Raw genomic sequence first — 13,139 nt, forward strand, 5'->3', positions numbered from 1 at the left:
CCTTTTCCCCTTTCCCCTTTTCCCGGGACGTGGGCCCTTGGGTCCCCCGTCCCCTTTGTCACGGAATCGGGCCTAACGCCCGTAAACCGTTGACACTGTTTCAGCATTCCCACCTCCTAGGAGGCAGAGAATGGTCAAAGCACTCTGAAAAAGACCTTGGTTTACTTGGAAGCAGAGTCACCTGAAAGTTAGCAGTATTGCTGTGGATATCTGAAGATCTTCAGCACAAACCATCATAAATTATTTTGTCATTTCCATACAGTTAGCCTACAGCATATTGTAAAAATGGCAGCAGCAAAGGATATGCATTGCTGTCCACGTATATGTATTTAAGTGAGTGGATATACCTGAGTTATCCTAGTTTGATGTCCCTAAGGCACTTTGGCAAATCAGAGACTGGGGTGGGGTGGCATTACAGCTGCCAGACCACTTGGTGACACCAGTGTGTGATAGATCCAAGTGGTTATTTGTAAGAGTAGATTGTTCAAGCATTCCAAGAGATGTGATAGTACTACTCAAGGTGAGAGAATGCCAGTAGACCTGGTCCAGGATTTCTGTTGTTAGGACAGCTAAAAAAAGCAGTTTCACATCACTCAGAATTCCAGTATGCCCAGATATGCTCTCATTCCAAATCAGAACAAAATCAATAGATAATTTTAAATGCAATGCAAATTAAAATGTCTCTCTTTGGAAACATTCAAACATCTGTCTTCCAGTATAGCCAACCCTGATTTGAAGGAGTTGTAATGTTGTATAAAAGCTAAAGCTGGTTAAGAATCTAAACAATCTAATAATTTCCATCACAAGAAAATTTTCTAATATTAAGGAAAAAGATTGTTTTGTTTCAGTTGTAGAATTGCTACACACAACTTTTCTAGTTGACTGACCTGACTATTGTTATGAAAAGGGCACACAAAATGAATCTCTTTGGAAATGGAACAAATTCAACTTCATCTGTTTGAGTTTGTTGATACTGACAGAATAGATAAGTGCAATGAGCATTTACTAATAATTTTCTGCTACAAACTGAACCTTAGCTATATGTTTTGCTAATAATAACCTGTAAACACAGACACACTTTTTTTAAAAAACATTTTTAAGCAACTCATAAAATGTAGCACAGAAAAAATGAAAGTGAAGTCTCATTTTCATACTTTATTGCAGCATATACCTTGGATCTTCATAAGCTCTTTGCTTTCTTATTTTAGGTTTTCAAATTTTAAGGTAAATTCCCTATTCAACATCTGTGTGGCCACATTCTTCCTCTACAAATTTGGGTGTAATACAGAAACTATGTGAGCCATGTAAATATCCCTCTTTACAGCAGCTTGCTGGCAAAGCAGAATACATCAGTGTATCCATGAAATTATCCAGAAATTCTGTTGCTTTCCGTGATGTACCAGCCTTAGAACTTCACAGTTGTGAAGAAAGCAGCAGATAAGCAGGTAGATAAGGACAGAAAGCAGCCCGTACACTTCAGCCTTTCCAGTTTCACTCCTCAGAAATGGAGAAAAATAAAACAGGTTTGGGGCTTTTCTTAAAGGCTTTTCTTTGAAACACAAGCTGATTGCACTAAGATCCTTTCAGGAATGAACATGAAACCTATTTTGGAATTTCAAGATGGCTCTGTAACAGTATGCAAAAAACAAAACATTATATACAGTGTTTTATCCTCCTATAGATCAGCAGAAGTAACAGGCAACAAAAATACAGATGGAATGAGTCAAAAGAGGTTACACAAATTTGTATTTCTCAGCAGGCAAGGAAGAATTTATTTCTGACCAGAAATCTATTTAGCTGCAATCTAAATAGAAAAGATGCATGTGTGGCTGCTTATGAATGTGCACAGTTGATATCACTTGACACCCAAAAAGCAAAAATCAGTTAAAAAAAGTTGAACAAAAATATTAGCGTATAAAGTAGTCATGAGTGAAAACATTCCCCAGAATAATATGTACAATGAACAAATATGTTGATAACATTTACACAGTAGGTATAAACTATGTATTAAAAACCAAGGAGCATTTTTGTAAGCAGGTCTTTCCAGTACAAGTTTGGATACAGTATTTCAAGCATGTGCAGGAAGCTTCACAGTTTGGTTTGGGATCTGGAATTCCTTTAATTTTTTTTTTTAAATGTTCAGTACAGGAAACTATTTTAGGTTGTCAGGAGGGACTGTGATCTACCTAAAATGAACACTTACATCATTGTCAGTTGCCACTTTCAGCTTTGGTTTAGAGCATGGAAAAGAGATTTGTATCCCTAGAAACATTCATAACAGACTAGCTTAAGTTGCTAAGATAAAATTGCAAGAGACAGCATCATTGTGGTCATTTCAGACTTTCACACAACAAGATGGGCTGAAGGCGTTCAGTAGACGCTGACACGCCAAATTTCATTTCCTGCATGGCTTTCTTACCAAGTGAAATTCTGCCATTAAAAACATCCCTCCAGAAATCCTCCATATTAAATTAGTCATGCAGGAATGGGACTGGAAAAAGAGAGTGTGTGCATTTTGCCTGTCCAGCTATTGGTGGGAGTGCAGCTTTGAGGCACTGCTAGCAGGTATGCTAGCTCAGAAGCTTTTCCCAGCAGACCTATTTACTCATTTTCTATATGCTAGCTTCTTACAGAGATATTTTATATGCAAGAAGAGATTGATTTGTCTTTGTTAAACAAGCAAACTGAATGAACAGATGTTTAGAAGAGATATTACACTTAGTGGAGTTCTCTTGTCATTTAGATGTTGCAACAGTTCCTCAGGTAGCCTCACACAAAGACAAAAAAAAGTATGTGACTTTTTTCATTTTTCTTGTTGTTAGCTGTCACAGTAGCAACTTGTGGCTAGAAAGACAGAGATACAAAAACTGTGTAGTGGATTTTAGTCTCAAGGTTCTTTTCCTACAATAAAAAGTAACCTACCTGAGGAAATACCTTATAAATAAGTGCATCCGCACGTAATACACACTTCTAGCACAAACAAGTTGGTTTGAAAGATTGGCATGTCCTGAGAGTGCTCCACTTAGGATAGCTGGAGACAGACACTTCACATTTGCTTAAGGGCTGTAAGACCAAATAAAAATGCAAGAACCAAGCACTTTAAAAGAGTCAGATCTCCAAAGTCTCACAGAATGACCTTTATTTTCTGCCTATGAAGTGCAAAACCAAAGAATATTTGATGTTTTAAGTGAGTGTGAGTATCAGAATCAGTAAGAGACAGCTGTCAAACCTAACATATTCCGAGGTGGCAAAGGCCACCCCAGCCTGGGTTTTTCTTGTACCAGAATATTAAAATGAAGGGGTGTACGTTCCCCTTGGTTTATCCTTCCATTCATGCAAATTTGCATTCTCCTATGTCTTGCAAAACTATGTTGACAGATATGTAGTCCTCATATTCATTAAAATTAGAATTCCTTTACCTCTCAGCAGGATGTAGAACAGACTGGCTTACATCCTATTCCAGTAAAGTAACTAGAGCATGTAAAAAGTTAAGTGGAAGATGCTATGTTGCTGTGTAAATGTTATTTATTCTGAAGTTCTTCCATTAATACAGTCAGATGTCTTTCCTCTCCTCCTCAGAATCACAGCAGTGTTATTGACTCTGGGTGTGAATTGGAGAAAATATTATACCTGCTGCTAATTTATATACTTGCAGGTGTAACTAAGCCTGCCCTCTCACAGAAGTAATGTTCCCTACTTTTCAGCAAATCAACATGTTTGACGTGACAAAAATCCAAACCTGGAATGAGTCCAAACCCCAAAGTCAGATCCAAACCTACATCAAACATCTCTAAAATGTGGAGTTATTTATAGTGAAGGAGGTGGTTTGGGTACAAGTCTAACCCAAACCTCAGACTGATCTTTGGTTTGATTCAATGTGTTAAAACTACAGGTTGCTTCTGATTGTATCCAAGTCTTTTGGCTCGTTACTGCTCTGAGGTACAAATTATTCAAGCAGGAATTGTCCAGTATTTTGTCAACTCATTAGTGATTTAGTGCTTTCTGCAAAAACATTAAATGAACACTGATACTACAAAGTTTGCATTCACAGATAAAGTATTTGCAGTTGGAAGTGGCCTGCACTGGGAATTCCTTAAGAGGCCCTAAAACCCACAAAATGTACAAACTACTTTTTCCCTTACAGGGCCCTTTCTTTCTTCTTTTTTTTTTTTTTAATCTCAGAGTGTAGTTCGAAACATGATCTTGTTTCAGGAGGTGGAGACTGGTGTGGAGCAGGCAGAGGAAAGAGGGGAATTTTAATGCCAACAGTCGAAACACACCAGAAACATTCCAGAAGTATGCTCAGCTGTAATTAATAGCATGAAGTTACAACTTGCAGCTGACATTGGTTACAGTAGAAGGTCAGCATCCTGCTGCCCTCTGCATTTACTGATTTGGAAGACTGCTTCAGACTGTCTTCCCTGTTTCCTCGTACTCACGCTCCCCTGGATTTCACTGTTGAGCTGATCTTTGCAGCATTTTTTCCATAACTTCCTTAACTTCTCTGTAAACATTGGGCAAAGCTCTGAAAGGCAAATTATTTCAGTGCATTTCTCCTCTCTGTCTGTTCTGCACCATGAATAGAAATGCTGTTTTTATTTTTACCAGCCCTCTGGGATTGAGGCTGATGTGACATCATTCACCCCTTGACACTGAGTGTGCACCCCAGCTGCCTCCCAGCATCTCAAGGTATGAACCAGGACAGCTAAATCAGAGTGCTGAGCAGCCTGGTTTCTGAACTGAGTGACTAGAGCCCCTTACAAGATTGCTGGTGGCACTACCGTGACTGCACTGCTTGGACATGCCCAGCAGCAGATCCCCATTGGACTCTCTGGACACTGTCATCATACTATTAAATAACATTCAGGCTTGCTGTGAGAATTAGCAGGAAATGAAACTCCCTTCTTCTTTTTTTTTTTTTCAAGAAAACAAAACTGGAAGATTTCTTTTCCCCGTCCTCTCCCCATCTAACTGGACATTTGCTGTGGAACAGTAATTTCACTGTTAGCAATTCTTACATGAAAAACAGATAAACACTTTGAAAACCACTTTTCTAACAGAAATCTGGATAGCAAGGTAATGACCTTTGGCAACACTTCTCTCCTGTAGTGGTTAAACACTCTTCATGAGACTTATATATTTCTATGGACAGCTCAACTATCAGTTATGCCTGGGGGACCCAAGGAACAGCACACCCCCTGTGCTGCTTGCACTGAACAAATTCCTATGAACTTAACTGACAAAATGAAAATACATAAGTGGAGAAAATATTTTGAGTAGGAAAGAGAACTTCAAGAGCCTCGGAGTCTCATCCTAATGAAATGTCTGTCTCAGGACTGAGAACAAAATATGAGGTCCTATGTCTGTACTGCCTTTAGAGTAAAGCCAGATGGAAGGGATAGTAGGTTGCTTCCTCTGTTCCTCCATATGTTGACTACTGCTTTCATGGACACTGTTAAGTCATTCAGAAGGACACAGTGCATATATGCTCGCTGTAAAAAGTATCAGGAACTCTTGAAATTCAAGACAAAGCCATGGTAATGGGAGCGCAAGTTTACTCTCAACAATTTGAGGACTAGATATTGAAGGCATAAGCACAGGCATGAAAGATAACAGGTAGTTGGGACCATCCAGTGTAAAAGTAGTATCTGGATGAATGACAGTGCGCTGTTTTGTCAGAGGTGGTTGCACATTGTTGTGCTATGCAATGTGACTCATAAAACTTATGGGCTGTGTTGGAGGATGTGACCTGACTGTCGTTTGTTCAGCTTCATTGGCAAGATAATTAAAAACAGTTGTACACTGCGAAAGACAACACTTTTAATCCAGCATGTGGCTTGAAGTACACACCAAATCTATAGTGAATCACTTTAAAAAAATAGTAGCATAAGCCAAAAGCGGATTAAACACCAGGTTTCTGGATGCCCATTCCACAATGAAATATTGATGGAATTTACCCTGTCTGTGGATTTTACACCTCTCCTCATTCAAGTATAGGTGGTCCTGTGGTGGATGTTTGGTTGGTTTTGCTTAACTCTTGGTTTGCATTACGTTCCTTTCAGAAGTATTAAGATGAACCCTTCCGGAGACAGGGAGGAGGGAGAGGGCTGGGGGCTATGGAGAAAAGGAGCTTGCCCTGCAGCAGGCTGAGTGAGCAGCCACATAAGCCAGATGTGACAGAAAGAATGTCTTGGCGGCTGGATGAGTCTGCAATGCCGCCAAAACTCTGAAGGTTATGGAAACCAGTTGAAAACAAGAATGGGTCCTGCCTAAAGGGCCACAGCGGGAAGTAGGAAAGCTGTGTATAAACGGTACTTAAGAAAAAGTCTATTCTGTCTCTTTTTGATATTTTGTGTTTCTCTTTCAAATGTTAAATGCCCTACTATTTATTTTTATAAAATCTTACTTTTTTTTTCATTTTGAAAGTCTTTTATTCTCACATGGGAGATAATCTAAGCATATTCATCTCAAATCTGTGTTTAAATCAGTTCCAGTCACATCAAGGATTCTGATCATACAGGCTAAGCCCTCTTGCACAAAGTTTTTACTGACTGGAAACTGGTGTTTTCTCTTCCAAAATGGCAGTGCAGCCTAACAGTTAGGTTTCTCACTGAAAAAGCAGAGTCAAGACACTGCAAGGCACTTTTTGTTCTTCACAGGCAGTTGAAGCCCAACACAGAATAAAATATATCTTGTGCAAGTATCTTAAATGATATTACAAGGGACCAGAATGGCCAGGTACATATGGACATAAATAGCACTCCTGTCTATATCTGAAATGAGAGTCCTGGTAAAAGGAAGAATGGTTGCAATACAATCTCTCTTCTGACAATATCTATTTGGAGCTAGCTTGGACTGATGTACGTATTTGAGGATTTTAATATGAATTTTTGCCTAGGGTTTTATTTGACTTAGCTAGAACTAAGTGTGAGGAGGCTAAGCAAGAGAAGACTAAGCATGAAACTGTAACAAATAAGTACATCAAAAGTATTATATGAAGTTTTTGAGTGAGATGCTGTCAACCAGAGGATATAAAGAGAAAAACCTATGTGGCAGCAATAGATGAAGCTGAAGGGTTAAATAGTGCAGTGTGGAGGGAGTAGATCTGAAATAACTGCTGGAATAACTGGAGTTAACCCCTGCAAGCAATCAGCTGTCTGAGGCCAAAGCTCATGGAAGGCCAACAGTGTTTTGGCACTGACTACATCTTAGGAAATGAAAAATATTATAATAGGGAAAGGCTTTAGGAACTCCACGTCATAGGAGAAAATATTAATGAGATAGAGTTTCACACGGTATTGGAAACAGCACAAGTCAATACTGTAACTAGTACATGGGAAGAAATGCAAAACCATACACAATTTTGTGAGAACTGGTGAAGTAGACAGTTAATGAAAGCACCACTGGTTAACATAAATTTTTCAAAAGAGTAGTGGAAACTGTAGTAGGAATTATCATTTGAAATATCATTCTAAATGCAAGTGTTGTGCATTGATCTAAGCCACATATACAAATAAAACCAATAATGCAAAGTAATGGTGTTAGTAATCAAAGGAAAACCACATGCATTAGGGAGCAGAATGTGAGGACAAGGAATGCTAACTCCATCCTTAGAGGCTGATGTCAGTTACAAACTTGTTGTAAAACACAGGAGATAGAATATAGGTGATACACAGAGATTTCAGTGGTATATGAAGAAAAAAATAGCAAAAATAGGGTTTGAAATTTATCACTCCATTGGGAAAAAAAAAATTGTTCATCTCCGTAATGAGTGGTAATAATTGCAAACAAGTATTTTCACTGTTAGATAAGGGAAATTGAAAATGAGAGACAAAGGTGTGCAATGCCATCTATTGCTCTTCACTGTATCCAAAGACCCAAAGGTAAAGGGATTCCACACGTATATCCCTTCATCCAAACAGATCACAGACAGTTAAAATATATATGGCATAGTAAAGAGAGATAGCTCCAAGATGCAATTCACTCAGAACTGGAATTTATTCTTAAAAACAGCAGCCTCTGTTTTAGAAGGAAATCCTTGAAGGTCCAGGCAATTATGTAGGATACCTCAGGGCCTAACTGGGATTCTTATGAAAGTCAGCTATCAGGTACAGCAGGAATATTTGCAATTATGTTTTATACCGTTTATATATGCTGGAGAATTAAGCTTTGGCTGGAGGAGAAGGGTGTGACAATAGAGACTGTGCTTCTCCAGGACAGAGAACCTGGGCTGCTAGCAGCCAGTGGAGAATAAAACAGATGTCCCACAGGCACCAAGCATGGCATAAATGGTGACAAGACACTCCCTCATTCAGTTTACATTTGTACCTGAAATAAGCAGACTTACTGACTGAGGAAAAACTCTGATGATCAGGTGATGTTAGGAGAAGACTGGTTAAATTGATCCATGATGTTGTGCCTTGTAATGAATGCCATCCACTGAGGTACTTATAAATTATTATACAGGAAGATGGCCCTAGATAGGTCTTGATCCACTATCATCACTATTACATTTAAGTCATATGCTTTCTGCAAAGATTTGTGAAAGAATTTTGTTGAGCCAGTGGTTCAAACAGGCAGTTTGAAGGCCAGCATGAGAGTGGGAACTGCATGAAGTGTTACGCAGTCTTCTTTCCAGATCAGGAACTTGTCTGTCATGTAGTCTTCTGGGTAGGTACTCATGGATCAGTTCTTAAGGGTAAGTAAATGCCAATAAATAAATAAGTTAGGACAACCAGAGATATTCCAGACATATCCCATCAGTTGCCTAAATATGCAAATAAATTTTTAAACACCGTAATACCCAGAAAAACATAATCTTAAACATTTATATGTCTCAATTTTCCTGTTACTAAAATGTTTTCTTAATTTCAAATTGTGTCCAAACAGAGTCTATACTACAGCATTTCTGTTTGTTATGATAAAATGCCCTGGAAATTTGGAAAAAGATGAAGTGATCAGCAAAGCACAATTGATCACACTAAGCTGTCCCATTTGTAGATATGTAGCTCACTACTCCTGCAACTACTATATACCACAGAATAAAAGATGGTGGCAGCTGGGAGGACAGTGGCTACTGTATGAGATTTGTAGGAGACAGAGATTAGGTAGTTATGCAGTAGGGCCAAATTACATATACAAATTGATATGTTGGCTTGAGGTTGTTGAAATGGATTGATGTCCAAGTAATTTTTTGAAAAGAATCCAAAGATATCCCAGACTCTGATTGGACCAGGTAACAGAAAGAAAACATATCAGGTGATCCCACTTTTTTGCTGTGCAGGGGTTCAACACAGAGGGTTTATTAACTGGACAGTACAATCGGTTTCCTTACCTACACCATACTACCATTTAGCCTTTTAAAATACTACCTTATCTACAGTTTTCCTATCTCATCTTCCTTTCTGTTAAAAGATGTCATATCAAAAAGCAAAGAGAAAACAACCCTTTCAACAGCAGTTCTAACATAGTAAGGATTAACTATGTTGTATTTTATATGTGGTCCATAACAGAACATTAAAGCTATGTATGCTCAATCACAATTAAAACTTTTGTGTTTTATTAAAAAGAAACCTTGCTCAAGACATCCATTACTTATTTCCAGATTAAATGGCAAACTTTCATGTTTTAAAGGAAAAAGGGCCCTTTGATTGGACTGTATCTGGCAGCTGTTGATAATGATGTCTGTCTGGTATCTTTTTTCTTGCCTTTGTAGCTATTTTGTTCTTACTTTCTGAACACTTAAGCCCCTGCCCAAGATCCTGAAATGAAAATTATAAATGTGGCAAGAGACCCTTAGCAAGTTATCCTTTTTTCCTACATGTTTTTTTGCACCCCTCTTGCATAGCCACCATGTCTGTTTCTCATGAGCTTGGAATGGGGATGCCAGTATTTCCTCTATCTGCCTGTTTGCTCCATTGCACTTTCTTCCAGGTCTAAGTGTCAAAAATTTTGAAGAACACTTTCTGGCAGGCATCACAAACTGTGTGCACAGATAATTGGGATACATAGCACACATGCCAGTTCCTCATTTAGAGTGTGGAAGAAGCACGTGGTCTTCATTAACATCACTGCTATGGTTAATGAATTACAGGTGTGAAAGTGTGTGGCTGAAATCTGATGAAACACCTGTCTTTCACTGCACCATTAGATCTTGTCTAGTGTGGGACACTATCCCCACCAGTATATTTTATCCTGCCTTGAAAGCCAGAGTAAGCATTGTCCTGTAATTATGAAATCAGCATCATCAGTAGCTGGGAAGAATTATATAAAAAAATTACACCTAATTACTCCGAAATTACATTTAATTCATAGTAAAACTATGGCTAGACTGCATTCTTTAACACCTTCCTTTTTATCTTTGTGCAAATATGATTACACACTATCAAACTGGCACAATCAGGCATAATAAACAGCTGCAGCTAGTTCTGAGGTTACTAACTGGGAACTGGACATGTGCCATAGATGATATTTTCTGGAATGCTGCATCAGAAAATACCCATTTCATCCCTGAGAACATCCATTTTTTTACTTCACACTTAAGTGAAGAGTATTTGCATTTGATGTTATGGTTCTGTCCATTATATACACCATAAACAGCAGAGGAGTTTGTATAATGTCTTGAAATTCTTCAAATATGGAGAGCATTTACACCATGTGTGTCCAACCTTTTGTCTTGCCCAGGCCACAGTGAGTTAAGAGGAATTGTCTTGGGCCACATATAAAATACAACATAGTTAATGTATGTAAGTAGCAAAACTTATTTTATATACATATACGTTTTATTAAAATATAAAAAAAGACAGCAACTAAAACATAAAACTAGTGGGATATTTGATCTCATTTTTGTAAAACCAATGCATCAGTCTGGTTCGACGGCAATGGTTACAATTGTGAGTTCTCAAGGTGTTTGTCAGAGATATTTGATGAAGTTTTACTCTTCCTGTACTTCATCCTTGAAAACAGTTGTTCACAAATGTATGTACTGCCAATAAAAGATGACATCAACAAGACATGATTGTGAAGCTTGGGATATTTTTCTGTGTCAAGATAGGCATTATGGAAGTCTAGTAAAGAGATGTGACCAAGTTTTAGAGTTGAAGGGCCTGACTGCAACTCTACACATTCCATTTGAAAATGCACAGGTAATGTACATATGTAAACTGAAAATGGAGTCATGAATATACCAAAAAAAAAAAGAAAACCAACATTATTTTTTAAGAAATCTTGAAAACTATTCTCAAATTCCTTTATTAAAACTGAAAGCAAGGCTGCATATTTCTCATTGTGCTTAGCCAGCACATCAAAATGCATGGAAATATTTGCCATATTTTTGATGACAAGTTGCATGACATTATTCATTTCTAAGGCTTTCGCACATAAATTTTCTTGATGTACGATGCAGTGATATGTCATCAAACTTGAGCTGCCGGTGGCAACTGCATCGCCTTCTATTAATTTGGTAAGTCCCTCTGGTAAACCAGCCATCACCGGGGCACCATCAGTAGCTATACCAGATATGCTGACAAGAGTTAAAGAAAATTGCTTTCAGGTAGTTGTTACTACTTCATACAAATCAAGAGATGTAGTTGTGTCTTTTAGTGGCACCACCAAAAGAAGTCACTTCTTCACTGACATTTCATTCATTTTCCTACCTCTAATAAAAACAGCAAGTTGAGACATATCTGTAGCATCAGTACTTTCATCCCTCGTGAAAGCATAAAATTTGAAATTAGCAGCTTTACTCTCCACATTTCTTTCAAGAGGCTTTCCTATTTCTTCAGTTCACCTGGCTATAGTGAATTTTTATCAGGGCACTTTATATCTGCCATGCTTTCCAAACATTGCTTAATAAACTCACCGTCAGTAAATGGCTTTGATTTTTTTGCACTCAGATTTACTACTGCATAACTATCTTTTATACCAGAGTCTGTTTGGGTTTAACTTTTAAAAAAAAAATTGTCCAGATGATAGATTTTTTTCAGTTCCACTATTTTGTCCTTACAAAGCATACCTTGGTATGCATTGAATTTGGCCGCACATTTTTGCACATGATGTCTTTTCAAATTGTAATCTTTGAAAACTGACATGATTTCCTAATAAATATAAGCTCAGTGTCATATTATTTGTCTTGACAAAAAAGTACTCATTTCTCCATTTTCTGTTGAATACTCTTTCTTCATCCACAATTTAGAGAAAGTGTTTGAGCTTGTATCTCATTGTACTACCCCAGGAAGTGAAAAGACAGCTTACAGATCTCACTTAATTAACGTGCATTTTTGAATGAGAGGCAGATTTATAGACGCAAGCAACTCTCTCATTCTTTACTATTTGTATTATCAACTTCAGTTTAGATATTAGGAGGAAATGTTTTACTCAGAGGGTGATGAGGCCCCGGGACAGGCTGCGCTGAGAAGCTGTGGATGCACCATCCCATGAGGTGTTCAAGGCCAGACTGGATGGGGCCCTGGGCAGCCTGATCTGATGGGTGGCAGCCCTGCCCATGGCAGGGGGGTTGGAACTGGGTGGGCTCTAAGGTGCCTTCCAACTCAAACCACTCCATGATTCTATTGTTCTATGATTTTATGATTCTACAATTCTACAACTCTACTAATTTAATACGTAAAGGTGAAGTGCAGCTATTTCACTTTGTTTGTTTGTTCATGAGAGAAACCTTTCCCCAGAGATACACAATTTCTTGCTTTATCATGGCCTGTCTTTGGATGTAATAGACCCCTTTCTGAAAGATGACCATGATAAATGGTTTTCCTTCTTTAACTTCTTCTGCCAATCACTGCCATTTAGCGGATATTTTTAAATACATTTGCTCATAAGATGACTAAATAATTTAAATGTATGCCTCTGATAGCACGTATCCAAAGACCAGTAATGAAAAGTGAATTTTAAGTAATCTATGCACAGTAGCAGCTTTCTTCCTCCACACTGATGTGTTGTTCAGTGAAAACAATGTCAGTGTATCCAGTGACATTCTTTCTTTTTCCTTCCTTTCTTCCTTTTTCCTTCTTTCCTTTCTTCCTTTTCTTTTTCCTTTTCTTTTTTTTTTTAAAAGAGGGTTGTGAGAAATATTGTTAGTGTTCAAATATCATAGAACAGGATCTCAATCCTGAACAGGCCTTCAG

Source organism: Numida meleagris, chromosome Z, assembly GCF_002078875.1.
Source record: "Numida meleagris isolate 19003 breed g44 Domestic line chromosome Z, NumMel1.0, whole genome shotgun sequence".
Lineage (NCBI taxonomy): Eukaryota > Metazoa > Chordata > Aves > Galliformes > Numididae > Numida > Numida meleagris.